This window comes from Mycteria americana, chromosome 4, assembly GCF_035582795.1.
Source record: "Mycteria americana isolate JAX WOST 10 ecotype Jacksonville Zoo and Gardens chromosome 4, USCA_MyAme_1.0, whole genome shotgun sequence".
Classification (NCBI taxonomy): domain Eukaryota; kingdom Metazoa; phylum Chordata; class Aves; order Ciconiiformes; family Ciconiidae; genus Mycteria; species Mycteria americana.
This window is the reverse complement of record NC_134368.1, coordinates 44,393,460-44,413,184: the sequence shown is the minus strand read 5'-3', so window position 1 is coordinate 44,413,184 and position 19,725 is coordinate 44,393,460. Positions and strand designations below refer to the sequence as shown.

Below are 19,725 nucleotides of genomic sequence, written 5' to 3'. Positions count from 1 at the left end.
GAAACGTACAGTTATTTTTCATTTAGCTACCAAGCTTTGAGAATGTAAATGTTGAGTCCTTCATTAACACAGGTGTTAAAAATACCACATGCGTACAGATGTTTGCTTTAATACTTTCTCAAGGTTCAGGAAAACAGTTATAGGAATTTTAGAAACACATGTAAACTTGTCAGCAGAAGTGAGATCCAAAGAGCGAGAAATCTTCCTTAAAATGAATTGACATCAACTGCTTGCATTCCTAAATACAAATTTGTAGAAACAGTTTTCACACCCTTAAAACACACAAGTTACCCGCAAACACTAGCCCTGTGCCATAAAACAAGAATAACTTTATAGGAGAACACAGCATCAAATTAGGAAACATATGTAAGCAATACATCTAAATAATATATAAAAATGATATATTCTTCTGTTGCCGTGAAAAGCCGAAATCAGAACTCAATAGTCGGGATGACTATTAAGCAGGTATTCTTTATTGCAGCGCTGGGCAGCACTGGGGATCGCTCTGCCACAAGTGCTCCGCCAGGTTAGCACAACACATCAGTTCATATACAGAAAAATCATACATATTCATCAGATTTCTTGAAAAGGGCAGTTTTATGGTGATGAGTTCCCGGAATTCATTTACATAGTCCAAGCATGCGCAGTAAAATTGGGGTTAGGGTCTTTTCACCCTCCCGGTGGTCTTCCATAGTCTTCCTCACGTTGTCCACTAGTTGAACTTTGTGCTTCCTTTGTCCATATATAGTCATTGAGTTAGCTCATCAGTCCTTCAGCCTTGGAATGTTACAAGGGGGTCGATTTAAGCTAGTTCTTTGGTGCTTATCTTTGGCACAATTGTCCTAAGTTCCTCTTATCAGTGATTTAATTAGGAAGCCTAACGAGCTTGCTCAAGGCCTGCTTAGTCCTATCAGGTAAGAAGTCACAGGAGATGTTCCACCATCAACTCTGCTCAGCAGGTAACCAAAACTATCTTTGCAGGGGAAGAGAACAAAAGAGAACAAGGATAAACTAAAAAAAATGCAAGTCTATGTCTTAGTCAGGGACTGTCAGGGATTTAACCCTTTCACTTCCATGGGAAGAAGCCAAGACTTCTTGTTGAGAAGAGCGTGCTCCAAGCAGTTCCCCAAACCAAGTGATCAGAACCCTAGGAACCCAGGGGCACCTATCTACCATAGTTTTAAACGTAACCTAAACAGGTTAAACATGAAAGAGCTATAAAAAGGCTGTACATGAATGCAATGACAGTGGCAGAAAGAGTCTGTAGTGTAAGATAAAAATCACAAAAGAAATTTCTATATTCATCCCATTAAAAACAAAATCTCTGTTCAGAAAAGTCTAAAATCTCAAATACAGTGACAATTGTATATATTCATGTTCACTCTCCCTTGACTAACAGTAGATTAAATGAAGCTTGCACATTTGAAAGGAGCAGATGATAGAAAGAAAACATCTGAGGGATCAAATGGGGGGGCTTGTGAGGCAGTAGAGCTAGAGGTGGATCTCATCTACCAGAACTGCAACCTACTGCACACAGACTGCTAGAACCTGCCAATCCTTTCATCACACCCACAAAGTCTTTAACTGCTTCTCATAGAAACAAATTATTTTAAGTGTGTGTGAAATTTCTTTAAATTATTCTTCTTTATTAATTTTAGTACTTTCTCTTAAATCAGGGATCTGTGGTTTTGATATGCTGCAAGATTGTTCTTTTTTAGACAAACTATGCTTGTCTCAAGAGAAGTCACCTAGATCCTCTCCGGGTTTACAGGTCACAAAAATCTAGAGTCTCTTTTCAGTTCCTTAACTTTCCTTCAATTCCTTTCCCTTCCCAGCTTCACATGGCTAGTTCTGTAATACCACACAAGATCTTTTGTATATGAAAATATGTTTAAAATAAAAAACATTGGACTTTCCAAACTCTAACTTGTGAATTACTCAATAAACTTCAGAGCCTCAATCTACAAAAAGGCTTAGCTACCTGGTTACCACTTTAGGCAGCTAAGCCCATGTGACATTGACATCTCTCAAATTCTCGTGGCCATGCCCAGCTCCCAGGTAGAGGTAAGCATCTTTATCACACCCCAGCTTCATAATGGAACAAAAATCAAGCACGTTTTGCTCCTTCAGCCCTTATGTCTACTTTAAATGGGTATCCGCCCAGTACGTATAATCAGGGAACTAGGATGACCAGGGGTGCTAGAGAGCACATCTGCCCCAGAGAATAAATATTGCCTAAGAAGCTGCTTGTGCAATCCCTAACTCCTTCCAAATAAATCTTCCCTGTAGCACATCACCTGAGATTCAAAGAAGAGCTGAACATGCTTGTTGGCCTTATCTCTGTATTGGCATGGCAGGTTGGGAGGAAGGAAAAGGGAAGTGGAAAGAGAGACGATCCACTGGACTTCTGCTTTCAGCAGCTCCCTCTGGGGGACTGCCAAAACTGCAAATGGTGGCTGCAATGGTGTTGGCTCTACCCTCCAGCTTGGGAGACTTGTGGCCACCTCACGGCTTGTGGTGGCACAAAAGGATGTCACGAAATGTGCACTGTGGAGCTTTATGGTTTGTATTGTGGAAAAAGCCCGTTATTTTTTGTGGGAAACAGTAAGCACTTGGAGAAACTAAAGGAAGGGGTTCTGCATCTCCTCTAACTTTAAATAACCTCTAAACTGATACTTAAAAATGAAGGCACCTCCAATAGTGGTGAAGTTGGTAATTTGGAGGATTAGAGCTTTGCCACAAGTGTGTTGTTATGGGTGGCCAGTATGCAAATATTTTAACAAATAATCTATTAGGTGTTGCCAAAATAGAACCCTGGGCAACTACTGCTTCACTACAATTATTATACTACTTAGGAGTACTTAACAGTATAGGACTCTGAGCTACGGCACTTCCAGAAATGCAAAAACATCAGTGTGAGCCTAGCATAATTCCCCGTATCCAAATCAGTAACACTCAGAACTGAGAAGTGCTCTGTAGGCCCAAGACTTTTTTCACCACCTTCTGCTGATGAACCACTGGAAACTGCAATTCTAAATTATATTGACACAATGATGAAAAGAGAATTTTACACTTACTACGTAATAATGCTTCTGCTGTTTCTAGAAAGCTATGCCCACTATGCCTTTCATTACCCACTGTCTCGTTCAAACCCTATTCTCTACTTTAAAAGCCTCCATCGCTTCATGTGGTCAGCCTTCTGTCACTGGCTATATCCCAAATGGCAGCTGGCGGCCGCCCTTCCAAGGTATAGATTACCAGATCCACAGTCCTCACAGTATTTGGTATTGCCTCCTGCATACACATATCATGCTCGGAGCTCTTCTCAGAAAAAGGGCAGAACTTGGCCCTGGCAACCCTAAGGGGAATTGACAGGTAGATAAGTGCCCACATTTCTTTTGCAATATAAATATGGACTTAGGAGTTGCAAAAGTTAAATTTGACTCATAGATCCTACAGTGATTCATTGTGTTAAGGTATTTACCACCATATACTTCATTTAATCATGGTAAGATTATACACATGAATGCAAGCTCCTACATCCCATTGCCACATTTTTCAAACACCCAAGACTGTTACTATTACAGTAGAGCTAGAGATTACCTTTCCACCCTTACTTCTTGACCTCTGTTGTGTGCTCACACATTCTCTACTCTGGTGAAGGCTAGCAATTCCACCAGCTCCAGTTATTTTCAGATTTTCTTTCCACCACATAAACTGCATGCTCAGCAGCACAGAGTAAAAAGTCCTATGCTTTGAACACATTACTGCTTGCCACTGTTGCAATATAGGACAAAAACAGCGGTACAAATGTGTTTGTTAGCCTTCACATTTCGATTATCTGAAGATACTCCAGAGCAATACCTGAAGCTTATTATACCAATAATGTGAATTTTGGTTTTAATTTATATGTAACTGATATGCTAGAACCTCATTTTCAGGGAAAATAAATAGAATCATTTCATATTAAATCATTTTTACTTCTCACTTTAATTAAACCATTCTTTTTTAGAATTATATGGATCTCTAATTAGAAATTAATTATGTCTCATTATTTTTCCTCAAGGTTTCCATTAGAACAACATGGAAATTATCAGTTGCAATGTCTAAGCCTAAGCACATCAATGAGCAGGAGAGGGGAAGTTTGAGGAAGAACCTTTAGCACAGGTGAGAAATTCCATTGTCTGGGAGGATCTGAAGAAGATGAAGTGACCCCTCCTCGCTCCTACACAAAATAATTCAGTCTCTCCAAAAAGGGAGACAGGTAACAAAGTGAGAGAGGAGAAAATTAAGAAGGAACAGAAACAGTAAACTTTTTAGCAAGACAAAAGAGGAAGAAAACCAACCAGGTGCCCAGAACAGTAACAAAAACCTCACCCTATAACTGGGTGAGAATTGCGAAGATTAAATAGAGGGAGTGTCGTGGTTTAGCCCCAGCCGGCAACTAAGCACCACGCAGCCGCTCGCTCACTCCCCCTCGGTGGGATGGGGGAGAGAATCGGAAGAGCAAAAGTAAGAAAACTTGAGGGTTGAGATAAAAACAGTTTAATAGGGAAAGCAAAAGCCGCGCACGCAAGCAAAGCAAAGCAAGGAATTCCTTCGCTACTTCCCATGGTCAGGCAGGTGTGCAGCCATCTCCAGGAAAGCAGGGCTCCATCACGCGTAACGGTTACTTGGGAAGACAAACGCCATCACTCCAAATGTCCCCCCTTCCTTCTTCTTCCCCAGCTTAATATACTGAGCATGACGTCATGTGGTATGGAATAGCCCTTTGGTCAGTTTGGATCAACTATCCTGGCTGTGTCCCCTCCCAGCTTCTTCTGCACCTGGCAGAGCACGGGAAGCTGAAAAGTCCTTGACTAGTACAGCAGCAACTAAAACATCTCTGTATTATCAACACTGTCTTCAGCACAAATCCAAAACATAGCCCCATACCAGCCGCTACGAAGAAAATTAACTCTGTCTCAGCTGAAACCAGGACAGGGAGAAACAGAAAAAGAGCCTTTCATCTGTCCAGTCCACTGTGAACAGGAGGACAAATTATTTTTTTCACTTCCTCTTGCAACAGCTTTTATTTTCTTGAACTGTTAAGGTCTCCTTCACTTTTCTTTAGTCTAAACAGACTGAGTGTATCCTGTCTTTCTGTATAAGTAATTATTTCTGTTCTCTTCTGCAGTCTTTCCAAGTAGTCCATATTTTTTTTAAATGTGAGATTGCCAAAACCACTTGCAACACAACTTCTTTGGGTTCCCCCCAAAAGACAGGATAAGCTCCTCCCCTAGAAATGATTCACACCTCTGACCTACTGAGTCTTGAAGAAAATGTAAAGGTGAGATTAGGTTCAACATGTTCACTCTGGTACACAAACATTGGATCCATTTTGCTGAGCATTACATGGGCAAATATATTTTGCATTTCCTTGTCATAAGCCCTGACCCTTGCCTTGCAGGAGAGATGGCAGGAAAGGACAGCCAAAGAACATTCACAGGGAAAAGGAGGTTGAAACCTCCTCTTCTGTTGAACACTTTCTCTCCCATTTTCTCTAGACTCTCTCATGGCTTTTCTCAGAAAGATTCATTAAAACCAGAATCTAGTTCAATAATTAGTTAAGTGCTTTCCTCACATTATATGCCAGGTATTAGTATTATACAAAACAACAGTTTTTGTCTACTTATTTACACCCTATGGTTCCTGACCACTGAAGGTTTTGAGACAAGCAGACTAAAACATTGTTGTAATCCTGTAAACTTAATCCATTTTGTGTTGTACTGAAGATTAACTGTATTACATTTTAATCACAACAAGGAAATGCATGTAAAATTAGAGTCTGAAAAAGAGAGGCTTAAAATGTTCTTATATTCTTATCACTGCTTTAAAACATGTATTGCCAGGAGACTGGATCATACTCTAGGTACCACCTTCAGCATCTCGCATGTGCCATCTTCCAACTGGTCAGACCAGATTCTCTATGGATCATTTTGCTTAGCTGTACAGTGAGACTATATTCCCCAGCCATCCTTGAAGAGTACTTGAGATACAGAGATTAAATTAAATACTTGGTACGATTATAATAAAGAAAAATAATCTACCACAGCCCTAATGAAAAAAGAGAAAGCAAAGACATGCCAGTCTGAAGCCCATGTTTCACACACATATGCTTCTCTGTGAAACTCTTCTGACTGTTTCTAAGGACACACATGTAGTCCTTATGCGTAACACAGGCTGATATGCAAAAGCTTGTACTCAAATCAATACTGATGAGTTCATACAAGCCCAGAGACAGTTTTTAATTATTAGAAGAGTTGCTAAGATATTAAAGCTGCAAAATAAAGTACTTTTTTCATTCTTTCCAAAGTCTTCCTAAATTGTAAGAAAATCCAGCTTTTAATAAGTGCTACAAAGCATGTGATGGTTACATTAAGAAAACCAAGAAAATTTGAAGTCATTTAATTCACATTTTGAGCTACTATTCCTGTCCAACTATTGCAGAAAAATTATCTCTCTATACTGGTACCCAATCAGGATAACGGTAGCCTATGCCTTCCATTCAAGTTGTACTAGAGAATAGACAGACTGATTCTGCACCTGTATTTTATATTCCTACTCTTTTTGAAAAAACTTTGTATTTTCTTAATGGTTTATCACAATAATAGTTATCATTAACAGAAGAAATACATGGTATTAGCTATGAAAAACTTGGGTTTGTTGTCAGTTGGATAGTTCGAATTCTGTGTAAGTCTTCTAATAGAATAAATGGTACAAGATTTTTTTATCAGCTCTTTGCAGGATTTGGCAAATTGTAACTTGTATGAAAACATCAAGGGACACCCTCACCTACATGGTTCCACTGAGGCCCAAGGACCTGCCCTCATTACTCCAGGTAATATGTAAGGGCTATAAGGCATCTTCCTATGCATGCCAGCTACAAATAGTTATTAGAACAAGTGATGAGCTGACCTATTTCAGCACAAGGAAAAAAGGAACTAGACCAGACCCAATCTGAAAAGTAAATCATTAACACAAGCACTTTCTGTAGGTAAGCATTTCATTCTGTGACTAGCTGAATTCTGATTCTTAAAATCAACACAGTAGAACAGAGGGTGTCGTGCTAATGACTCTGTTTACTTACGTTATAATCATACTTATTCATATATGATTAATGACTAAGTATACAGTGAATCTATAAAACCCAAGGACATACAGTACCAAGCAGTGTTCCTGCTTCATTGTTACCTTGGAGCCTAATGTACTTGTTATCGGTTTGATCGGATGGTTTCTCTCAATTCTCCAAAACAGAATAAGAGTTAACTATAACAATTTCGTTTACTGAACTCTTAGTATTATTCTAGGAAAGCTACTATTTTCATCTCAACAGAACCTGAAGACTTGTATCAAAATGTATTGTGGAGATTATGTGAGTATAATGATCTGTTCTCTGAAATCTTTCAAAATTTTCATTGCTCTTGAGTTGTCATTGTACATATTGGGACCCATTTCCCTCCACTGGTAGAAATTAGTCTCAGGTGAAGTTAATTTATTTGTGATTTGGGTCTAATTCTGGGGTTGCTTACAGTATATATGAAGTGTCTGAAATGAAGATTAAAATATAAAGAATTATCAGTTTCTGTCTCATAATTTTAGACTTTTCAAGACAAAATAATTTGTCTTTTATCTCTTTGTGAGACTCCGTTTGTGGGTTTTCTATACTCGCACTTAGCTGTTACACAAGACACAAAATTGCATACTATCACCTAATTGTATTGAAAATAAAAATGTGAGTTGTTCAGAACATACCGATTCATGGCACTAGTTTGGTGGGTTTATATTTTCATAAGGCAGTCTGTAACTGCATAAAGTAACTGAATAGCTTTATCATTTATGAACATTTTATTTTGTTCACAATGTGAAAAATATTTTAAAGCAAAGAAATACTATCTCTACAAGGGCCATAACACAGGAAAAGCTATAAATTATTGTTCCCCATCAACAAATTATAGCAATATATTAAATGGTTTCATTAGCACTCTTCAAGAAAATAAAAGTTCATACTGCAAATTTAAATTTCCATTCTGAAAGCTACTACAGTTATTATTTCATGACAACAAAATATGAAATTACTTTCTGCACCTGGCATACTGATAATTATGTTCACTAAGGACTGCTCTGCTTCTAAACATGTAAGAAGCTCTGCTTCTAAACACTGATTAGCCTCTTTTTTTTTCCATAATCACAGAAGAGAGCAGAGAAGCAACTGTAGACAATGGGGTGCATATCAGTCTCAGGAAAGACATCAAAACCTGATTACAGGCTTTCTCCGAAAAGTATTGTGATGGATTCTCAGGCTGGGTAAATTTTTATTCTTTATTCCCATTTCCATGTGTTGTGGGACAGGAAAGGAGAGAAATTAGGGGTTTGTATGAACTAGCTCACTGGATCCTAACCAGTGGAGCAGATTTCCCTGCTGAGGCATCCAGACAGAATGGGGACATGTAGTGCAGAGCCCATGGAGACGTTCTCCCCTGAATGTCTGCTAGTTCCTCAAGATAAAGTTGGTCATGGAGCAGTGACAGTTTTCTCAGATGAGACTCAGCAACAAAACAGCAGAAAAGTCACTCCTTCTAGCAAATCACAAGCAAGAAAGCAGGGCTTACGCAGGACTGAGTGGTGAGGCTGTCACAATTTCTTGTCTACTCTTCTTAAACACAACCTTAGACTGAGAACAAGTCTTAAAAGCACACTTTAGACTTAAAGATATTTTTCAAGGAATCCCAAAACATTGATATATCATCAATTCAGAAGCATAAGAAACATGAAAAAAGAATTGGAAGTATTCATTTCAAAATTTGGTTCTTTAAGATTATCTCTTTTATATTTTATGTTACACATATTAGTAATTACATGTGTTATATATGAACAACTGGATAGGATGGAGTCCCCCAAGATCAAGAATGAGATGTACAAAATGTTAACAGCAGCAGTTCTGCCACATTCAGCAATGCGGAGCGACATCATTATCAGAGATTACATACAGAGAATGGCTCCCCACAGTACCACAGAGGTAAAACTGCCAGAAATTAGATAAGATGACATCTGTGATCTCTCTAAAATACATATACAGGGAAAGATGGGAGGCTTTGGAGAAAGAATTTTCTATGTTTAAAAGTACCCCTTCCATTACTGTATCATATATTATTCAAATGAAGTGTAACACATACAATAAAGTCACAGTAAATCAAAACTCTTACAAAATTTTTATTCAGTAAAGTTGCACACAAAGGATATCTTTGCAAAAGTATAGCTAGCTCATAGGATGTAGTTAGCTAATAAAGTAAGCATTTTATTTTAGTAGATATTCCCTATGGGAAACATTCAGACTAAGGAGTCTGATTGTTTGTTATCAGCAGAATGACTTACTGAACAAATATTATTAGAAGGTTGTTCATACTTTAGATCGCTTTTTCCATCACAAGACTGAATTGCCTGAACTTTACACATCATAATTTGATAAAAGCAGCCTCAGCTTTTACTGATACTTTTGTTGAACTGCTTATGGCTTTGGTCAGGAAAAGCTGTAACTTCCTTGCTCTCGCACAGAAGGAGGGTAGAGTGCAAGTATCATTTTTCAGACTCATTACAAATTTTACAGTCCCTTTCCAATCTCTTTTGTTGTTTTGATTCATTCCACTAACACCACATAAACCTGTTCTGTCTGCACAGCTGTTTTGGAATCAGTTCCTTTCAAAAGAGTTAAATGCACATGTGCAAACACACCCATGTATAAAGTGCCCGCCTGGACCACCTCTGTGGAAACAGATCTGTGTTTTTGTAGATGAGGGTATCTTGACGTCAGAAAGAGGATTAAAATCCTTAAAGTCAAAAATCACTCAATCACCTCTGGAAATTTGTTTGCCTTACCTTTAGGTGCTTCGATACTTTGTGGGGAAAAAGTAAAATATTGTTGATTTTCTTCCTTCTGAATAATAGATACACTTTTCGTTAGGATGCTGCAGAAGAAAGATGGTATGAAAACCATTTCTCCATGCTCACATACAGCATGTGGTCTAAACTAACCCATAAAAAGGCGAAATTGCTCTTGGAAATAACTTTCCTCAGCTGCTCTTTGAAGGCATTTCCTTTCTAATCCAGAAAGCCCTGCCATGCTGTATACTACGCTTACAAAGATTGCTCCAGCAAAATGGTGTGTATGCGATGAGGAATGCTAGAATCCAGATAACAAAATTAAAACAGTCTTTTAAATTGTGGAATTTTTCATGTTCAGTGACCATACCAGGCATTTTCCCCCTGATTTCTTCAGAACATTTGGCTTTATTTCTGTGTATCTGTCCATTCATCTGTCCCTACCAGTAACTTTGAACTTGATAGTGAATTTCTATCATATTTGGCAGAGGAATGGCAATCTCTTCTGAAGTTTTGTGAAAACACTGCTCAGTGGAGGTGAGAGAACCAAATTTTTTTTCCAGTTAAAAAAATACAGCAGCTTAAACTCAACAGTCATTTATTCTATTGGCCTAGCATTAGCCAAGCAGTACATGCATACTTCGGACTCAGCCACAGGACAAACCATCTTTTACTTAGACAGTGGTTGGCTTGGAAAGGACCTGATGGATTGTGAATGTAGATGGAGATTCAAGGAACAAGGAGGGGAAATTAACTGCTGCTGTTGTGGCTGGAGGAAGTAAGTAGGAACACAGAGTCAAAAGAATCTGGAAGAAACCAGTTGTTACTGGCTGCAGTGCTCACAGAACAACTTGTATCACAAAACAATGTATTTCAAAACAATACACTGTCCTAATATCCACAAAATCCACATTCTTGCACCCAAACTGAGGAACTGAATGTGACATTGTTTGGCCAGCAAAACACCTATGTATGCACTTGTAAGGATGGATATTTTTGAGTGCAGACAACTTGAAGGAAAAGTTTAGTGTTACTGTATCCTGTCCACTGTACCTAATTAATATATCTAAACATATGCAAATATGGGAAAAGCCACAGAATAATGCATGAATTTTCACAAGGTTTATTATGAAGATCATGGGAACATGCAGTTATTAGTAATGAGGATATTTGAAGGATATCTGGGTAAGAGAGGAGTTAGGAGATTATCTAAGTTTAACCATCATCTTGTGTAAAACAAAGCTTTACTGACTTTGACAAAAGTTAGTACATTTACACCAACTGAGGACCTAGCTCATATTTCTTCTGTATGCTTTTTAGATCAGTATTTCCTTAAGGCAATATTTAGATATCCCCCCCGCCCCGCTTTTTTTTTAATGAATGACTATATTTACCATGAAAGAGCTGAATAATGAGCTGTCTGCACTGACTCTGATCTGGTTCCAGATACTTAGAAGTTCAGCTCTGCAGTTTCAATGTATGCTAATGTCCCTTTGGAAAGGTGTAACTACATTCAGATACGGTGAAATAGTGAATGCCTTACTTACTATGGGATACACCCTAGATTATTATAAATAAAACCTATTTAGGGAAGGAATCTTTTTAATGTGATCTATTTATGACTGGTAAAGATAAACTGGCTTGCTGTAGCTTCCATACAGAGATTATAGTTAGGCTCACTTAATATCCATAGACAACAACTTTATTTTCTGTGCAAGTATCAAAGTCTGTCACTCCTAATAGTCAAATCTCTTAGGCTCCACGCTCATTATACCTTCGATAGTTTCCCTTTTGGGAAATGAAAATGTATAAATAAATTGCACATTAAGTTCATAGTGGTTTTATACTGACAATGTACACAATTCTTGCCAACATGCTAACTCAAATATTCCCATTATGTACAGAGGACACCAGTGATCACTGACACAAATGTCAAGTTTTGTGTCTGATCCTGCAAAAAGTTTAGAATTCTTCAAAGTATATGTCCGGAATTGGTGTACACCCTACAGGATTGACCCCCAGAGCATAATGCAAGTTTCTTTATCACTCAATCCCATGTCACTGAGACCAATGGGTGTTTGATAATATTTATTTGTTTTTTAAATGTTATTGGAGAAATTCCTGTTAGATTTTGGCTTTGAAAAAATTATAGAATTACAGAATGGAGGGTTGGTAGGTCATCTAGCCCAACCTCCTTATCAAAACAGGTCAACACTGAATTCAGACCAAGGTGGTTAGAGATTTGCCCAGTTCAGTTTCTAAAATCTTTGCGGACAGAGACTCCACAACCTCTTCAGGCAACTTCTTCTACTGCTTGGTTATCCTCACAGTAAAAAATGCCTTCTTCACATCTGGCCAGAACATTCCCCACTTTGTTTTTTGACTGTTGCCTTTCATCCTTCATGCACCTCACTAAAGAGCCTGGCTCCATGTTCTTGATGCTCTTCCCATAGGTACTGCAGAGCAGCTGTTGGGTCCTCCCAAAGCTGTCTCTTCTCCAGGATAAGTCCAATTCCCTCAGCTTCTCCTCACAGGGCAAGTACTCCAGCCTTTTGACCACTTCGAGACCCTCCACTGTCCACCAACAAGCTCTCGTTTCTTTCCTCAGCAAGGTGTAAAACAGTTTTGCTCATTAAGGGCATGACCCAAAGCTCCCTGAAATCAATAAAAAGACCTCCATTGACACTAACCATGAGGTTTGGCTAAAGTCCTAGTAGTAAGAATGTTACGTGATCCAAAAATGTCCCTGCTCTTCTCAACTTTCAAAAAGATTTCTGTTACTTCTGAATCACAGTTTTGTTTTACTTGTGTAGGTGGGTTGGAGAGCATTGTGTTTAGAGAAATGATATTCAGTGAATGTACCCCTAACTCTTCCTCTGACATCACCAAGACAACCACAACACAACTTTCACTGCTGCAGATTTAGCTTTGCCATGAAGTGTAATTTCTGCTCACAGAAAACAGCAACATAATGTTTATTTTAAGTGTGAAATTCAGGATCACAAAGTTGATGTAAGCATGAATCTTAGATCTTTTATTTTTTTTCCTCCCATGTCTCACCATCTTCCTGACTTTAGGAGTTTTGTATTTCAGCACCTATGTCAATTAGTTATTTTGTACTCCAGCAAAACTCTGAATCACTTTACTTGAAGAAGGCAGACACAGACCATACTTGGTTTTAGTCTGGAGAGAGAATAATGCCTTGAATTTTAGTATTAAGTATACAGTAGCTGGTTACAGATAAATAATTAAAATGTGACTTTCCTACAGAGGGAAACTCAGACATTTTAAACCCAGGATCAGAGAAAGCAATAAGGGCCTGATCTGCCTTCCTCCCAGAAAATAGAAATAGTCCCTGACTCTTTAACATAAGCTGGTGTGGGTCTTAAAATAGCTTAATGATTAAGGACATACAGGAGAATTTGGGTATTTTAGTAGATTTTCCTCTTCTAAAAAGTTTCACTGATAAAGCCAATTTCAGCAGACTAAAGCTGAATTAACATTTAGAGTACTGACCAGAAAAGTTTAACTTTAAAAGAGCCTGCTTTTTACAAATCAAAGAAACTTATTCAGTCTGTAGATGAAAGGCTGGAATATAATTGTTAACATTATAAATTATAACCTAGAAGTGCTGAACTACAATTAAACAATAACGACTTTAATTGTCAAACTATTTCTTAAGAAAGGGAAAGACGATGGCAGTGCAATCCTAGCCTTCCTCCCCTCACCCCTTAAGCCACTGTTCTGAATTCTTTTGTCTTTATTCTATAGCAGTCTAGTGCTTAAGGTGCACAACATGCTCTGTACTGATTTTTGTCGCAGTTTACTACTGCTCTTCTTAGGCACATCAGTAATGTTTTTTACCTTGTTTCTATCTAGGGTGGCTTCTGATAAAAGCATACATTGGGGTTCCCCCCCCCCTTTTTTTTTTAAGATGTTCATCACAGTAATTTTTGATGCTCTGTCTCACAGCAGTTGCCACCTCGTGTTTTCTATTTTGCAGAGGAAGCTGTAGTTATTCTGCAGGTTTTTATTCACTTTGATTTATGATGTGCTCTCTAGCCCTGTAAAATATTTTCAACTAATCTTCAGAAGGAGTTATTGTAATGTGATTGCTGCCTCAAAGCTGTTGGAATCTGATGATGGTACCAGTGCTATGGCCCTCCTAATAATTCATCCTGATCGATGGGGAGCTGTTGCTTGAATTACTCAGAACTCTGTTGGACATTTCATTCACTGGAGGGTGTTTAAAGGTTTATTTCTTCTCTATGTAGGTACCTTTTTTTCTTTCACATAAATTTCACTTGATGTTCAGGATCTTCTGGTGGATATTTGGAAGAATTAAATGTATTTTTAAAAATAAACATGAAGCAAGAAAATCTCAACAGGGGAATGACTTAACATTCCTGTAGTGACCACCTTAAGGCACAGGGAAGAAAAGTCATGAGATCGTATTATTAATTTCCCTATGCTTTTCAGAGCTTAGGGACAAAAAGATGTGCAAGCAAAACGGAAATGGCCACAGACTCAAAGCTAGCTGTGCTGTCAGAGTCCAATGCTCTCTGACCAGATTCTTTTAGACATTCTGCCCATGGAGGGTGTAATGTTTAGTATCAAATTTACTTATTTAAAGATAAGTGATTTTACACGGGATTTTCAATCTAGCAGAGTAATACAAAATATACTGAAAACACAATACAAATGTAACACCAATGTGATCCCCAAGACTGGTCTCTATGATATGCTCACTGTTACAATGCTGGGCATCCCCACTCACCAGGAAGGAATACATGGGTTGACACCAGCTCAAGCCCATTGCTCTCTTCCAAATTATTTTGCCATTTGGTTAGTTTTTATACCCAATGTTGGGCTGAGCCACATATTCACTCTGCTCATGCTGGTCTGGCTAACTCAGAGAGACATTCACACCCTTTTAATGAACTCAGGTATAAACATTTACACCACCAGTTCATCCACTCAACTGTTGATAGCTGTTTATCTAAAACAAAGGCCACCCTGGGTCCCCTTTGTGTTGAGATAAAATCAGCTTTCTTTGCAACAGCTGTGGTCAGTCACATCCTGCATTATTCCCTGAGCTTCATGGGCACACTGCCCTTACCCAGCTCCTCTGAGCCTTCTTCCGTTATAGGGGTTTATTGGTCAGTCACAGCTGCCTTCAGTGAAAATGAATGAAGTGAAATAGCAGTACCTGTAACTACACTCAGGTGTTCCATCAACCCTAAAAATGCCCTGCTTCAAAACAGGGCAGGAGAAATTCTCTAACCAAAGATAATGGAAAGGAACAACCTATTCCCATGTAGTTGCCTGCTCCCTGATTAAAATTCAATCTGTTGTAATTTCATTCAGTTACCAAATGCCTCTCCTGCTCTGCTCTCTCAGTTTGTGCTAGGTATGCATTTCCTAGGCACATTTAGGCACACAAACCCTGTATAACTTTTTTGGGAAATGTGATTTTTCACCCTGGGCCCTAGGTTATGGAAGCAGAGCCGCACCTTTCCCAAGGTGAACATTGTTTCAATGTGTTTCCTCACTTTCTTGAAGAATGTCAAGCAAAAGAATGTTGTAAACACAGATTTACTACGAGATTGTAACAAATCTTTGCAAAACAAAATGCTTGCCGCAACCTCCTGGCTTATCTCTCAGTACAGGAGATTATTATTAGCATTCAGTCTTGCTCAACAACTTAAAACTACACCAGCTGTCATGCATTCACTCTCCCTATAAAACTACACCAAAGGACATTAGAGCAGTCGCTTGCTCAAAAAAGCAACCTCTTGGATTTCTGCATTGCTTTTGAATCAAGTTTCTTCCTTCTCACCTGCCGTGTAGCATCTTGTCACCACAGGACAGTAGTGCCACCTGCCATCGCGCCACTAAGGCGCCATCCCCTGTGACAAGCGTATGGATTGCCTGCATGGGATTTACTTCAGAGAGCTGCAGACAGCACTGTGGTATCCAAGAATCAATCCCTGTCTCCACTGAACTGTCTACCAATAAATTTACTTGGCTTTGCCTTCCACAGTAAATATCACACAGCGCTCTCGAATTATTTGGTACTGGACAGAAAACAAATGGCTACAACACACAAGTGGTAGGCTATCACTGTGTAATCACACTGAATACAGACTCAAAATTAACAAAGTTCAGCTCTAAAGGTTTGACCCAGACCTGCTTGTGCCCATATTTCAACAATTCAATGAAAACAGGTGGAATAACTTTAATAAGTAATAAACTCCTGAAGATTTTGAAATTAAATGCATAAAGTGACCCAGGAATGCTTCTGTAGGCTTGTCAAAGACTGAAACTATGAAAGTGGTTACAGGATAAAACTGACATAGGTTGTGATGGGATAAATCTTCCTAAAGGTTAGACTGTGTAAACAGCGCAAAGTACTTTCTTCAAGGTACACAACATTGCAACAATAACTCTGAGAGCTATGCCAGCAGTAAGACATCATTAGTTATGTAGAAATTCCTTCCGAGGATCCTGATAGTATGTACGCTGTAAATCCTAGATCTCAGTTCAGAGAACTGTTATATATTGGCAGAATGCTGAATTTGCTGAGAAATCACTCTGGAAATCCAAATACGAGGTACACTAAAAATCCTCAACAAAAGTAACACTCTGGGACAAATGTCTTCTGTGGGATGGAAGACGAAGACAAGTACAATGTGTACACCATAAGAAAATTTGAATTACATTTTAATTTGTTTAAAAGCAAACAAAAGGATGAGAGTTCCTTCCCACAAAGGACTCATATTAAAAAAAAAGTTGTATTTTACTGTATCTTCTTTTTACCTGAACCTTCATATTTAATTTGGTTCTACTTAAAAGCATTGTGTTTTTAATTAGATCCTGGCTAAGAGATAGATGTGTACTAGATCAGGTTTAACCTACTGATGGTGAGCCTCAAATAATGAGATGGTGAATGCTTTATAAAAGAATCATTCAGCAACTCTGCTGAACCAAGGGAGAATTGAGCACATTCAAAAATCCATTATTTGACCTGAAAGATACAAGGGCTGTGTTGAATTTTTTGGTAAAAAATTAACAAGCCTGCAAATCTGTATATTCAAAACTGTTTTTTCTGTGATCAATCCCTCCATTATATTTTTGCAAATACACATTCATGCAAGGCCCTTCTTTTTGTTTTGACTGTTTCATGAATAAAGATATATATTCAGAAATTATTAATGCTTGCCTCCATTCTGACTGAGAGGTGATATACACTTTGAAAACCATTTTTACTCATTTTTCATTCCAAGAACTATGCAGGAATCCACCCTTAAAGGATTCACTAAGTTAGTCACTTATTTCTGATTTTAGTGCAAGTATCATAAATGCTGAAAAGATCAGTGACTTAGTGGTTCATTTTGTGACACCACAAACCTGAATGTGTGAAAGGAAATACTTTGAGATAACTAATCTTTATCAGAATTGAACCTGTTCAAAGCTGACACAGAGATGAAGAGCCAGCACTGGTACTGTAAATTAGATTTGAATAAATGCACACATGTCCTACACTTTCTCTCCTCCCCACCTCCACCCTTCTGACCAGCGAGGGCGGTGACAGGTTCAGAGAGCACTTAAACTGAATGCCAGATATGCTTATGCTTTCTACCTTTGGTTTAAAGTGCAGGCTCAAAGTCTTTAAATCTCACATCTGTCACTTGCATTCCATTTGCATCCTACCATTCTTTATTATTATCCCCATCAAAATGTTTTCTGTTTTGGCAACCCTAACAAAATACTTGATGATGTGTTGGTTTTGGATTTGTTTTGGTTTTCCTCTCAAGATTGATGAGCTTTTTTATGTCTCAGACATTTTGGGAAGCATGAATTACAGAGCCAGAAAGCTAAATTTCTTTCCCTAACTCGTAGCATATATCAATATGTATTTTTGATTCTGCCTTCTAATAGTGTCTTCTAGCACTTCTTTTCATAGTGATTCTGTTTATTAGTAAGCTTTGAGGTGGTTTGTCCAGCTGACCAGCCACAGAGCTCAAGCATTTCTGTCTCCTGGGCTGTGGAGAATGATGATTGAGCTAAGGTCAGCATTATTTGATATGCTAGCAAGGTGGGGGGAAAAAAATGGAGCCTCACGTACCATCTGGCCAAACAGCATTCAAACTCCCACTGCTTCAAATGGTATGTGCCTAGGAAACTTCTGATGAACGACATTTGAAGAAATATGTGTACTGTCAGTAACCAGGATGTCATGAGGATATAAACTCTCAGTTTCTGAGTCTAATAACTCAGAGCCCTACCCTAGAGATATGTTAAGTGACAAGCGAAGCCCAGGGTACACAGACAATTCCCACACCGACAAAGGAAGATGGGATGGAGCATATCTTAAGGATGAGTCTGCAATTTATTTTAGGTACAGCAACATATATCAACCTACAAAAATTGGCATGGTCTCATTGTCTTCTCTATGGCCAGTATATATCCTCATATCTCCAAAAGTTTTTTTTCCTCATTATTTTCCTGATTGTTTGAATGACTAAAAAGGCACTACATATTTTATGTTCAGTTGTAAAAGTAGGACCTTGTTTTTAAATGATGAACAAACTGCAGAAGGATATTTGTCTACTGGTGAGTACTTTCTTCTTTGTGTAAAGGCATGTTGCCCTATTAGTACTTTTTAAAGTAACTCCATTAAAAATCTTAAATTTCTGACCATACATTCTTTTCCTCACTTAGCCACTGACAATTTGTTGCCTCTACCTTTGCTTGGTGGGTCTGAAGTAATCATCAAACATATCAAGAAATTATGTCTTCCTTCTCATCTAAAATATCCACTTCTTACTTGGTACTTTTTAATTCCTTTGCTAAAATTGCAAGCCAGGGAAGCATGATTAGTGGCCATACACAAAATCTGTATGTGTATGTCATTACTACTGAAGGCACAACATAAAAAAGGCTTTCATATGTATGTAAAGTGAGCAAACAAACAAAGAAATTCATTAGTGTAATCAGTGTAACTCCTGATTCTAGGAGGTATTTGTAAAAATACCCCATCTGTATTTATAAAATATATCCTGTTTTCCTTGAAATTTAAATTTCAAGTTAACAGTGTCATTTTAATCAGATGTATTGACTGAGACCAGGAATCATCATAGAAGACAACCTTTATACTTGGTACGTCTGGAAAAGCAGGTAGAATCCTCAGAGGAACTAAAGAGGTTAACCAGGGGACAGAGCTAAATAGCTTTCAACCTCAGGTATTTTGTTCTGTATACGTATGGGTCTGTGATTCTATTAAAATGAGTACATCAGTACTGTTTATTATTCACAGATTTCTTAAAAAGAATAAGAAAAAAATACATGAAATAAAGTATCACTAAGAATGAACTGACAGTAATTTAATCAGTTACAAAGCAACTAGAAAAATGGTGTTGCCTTCTATATGACATATCAGAAAGCTATCTCACACTTAGCAGTAACATAATTTCTTTAAAAAATCACTAGGTTTGTAAGCAACCTATGTACCTCATTCATCATTTTATCACTAGTCCTTTCAAATTAGAAATACCATGAGAAATAGATATTGAAGACTGTCACATATATAATGGATTAACTTTAAAAGATAAAATAATATTTTCAGAAAAAGGTTGGGAAAGAGACAGACACAAAAATGTGGTTACATTTTAATGGAAAAAAAATTAATTGCTATTAGTTTTTTTTTTCAGGCCTAACTCATGCTAGGGGCAACTTCCTCAAATATGGTCTGTCTTCCTAGGGCCTACTGAAAGTTTAAGTTCTGTTTCATAAATTAAAAACTTT

At 38.0% G+C, this 19,725-nt stretch overlaps 1 long non-coding RNA gene across 1 annotated transcript in view; it reads right to left on the bottom strand.

Moving 5' to 3' along the window:
• Positions 1-19,725, bottom strand: part of LOC142408664 (uncharacterized) — a 61,163-nt gene that overhangs the window by 20,727 nt on the left and 20,711 nt on the right. The window lies entirely within an intron of this gene.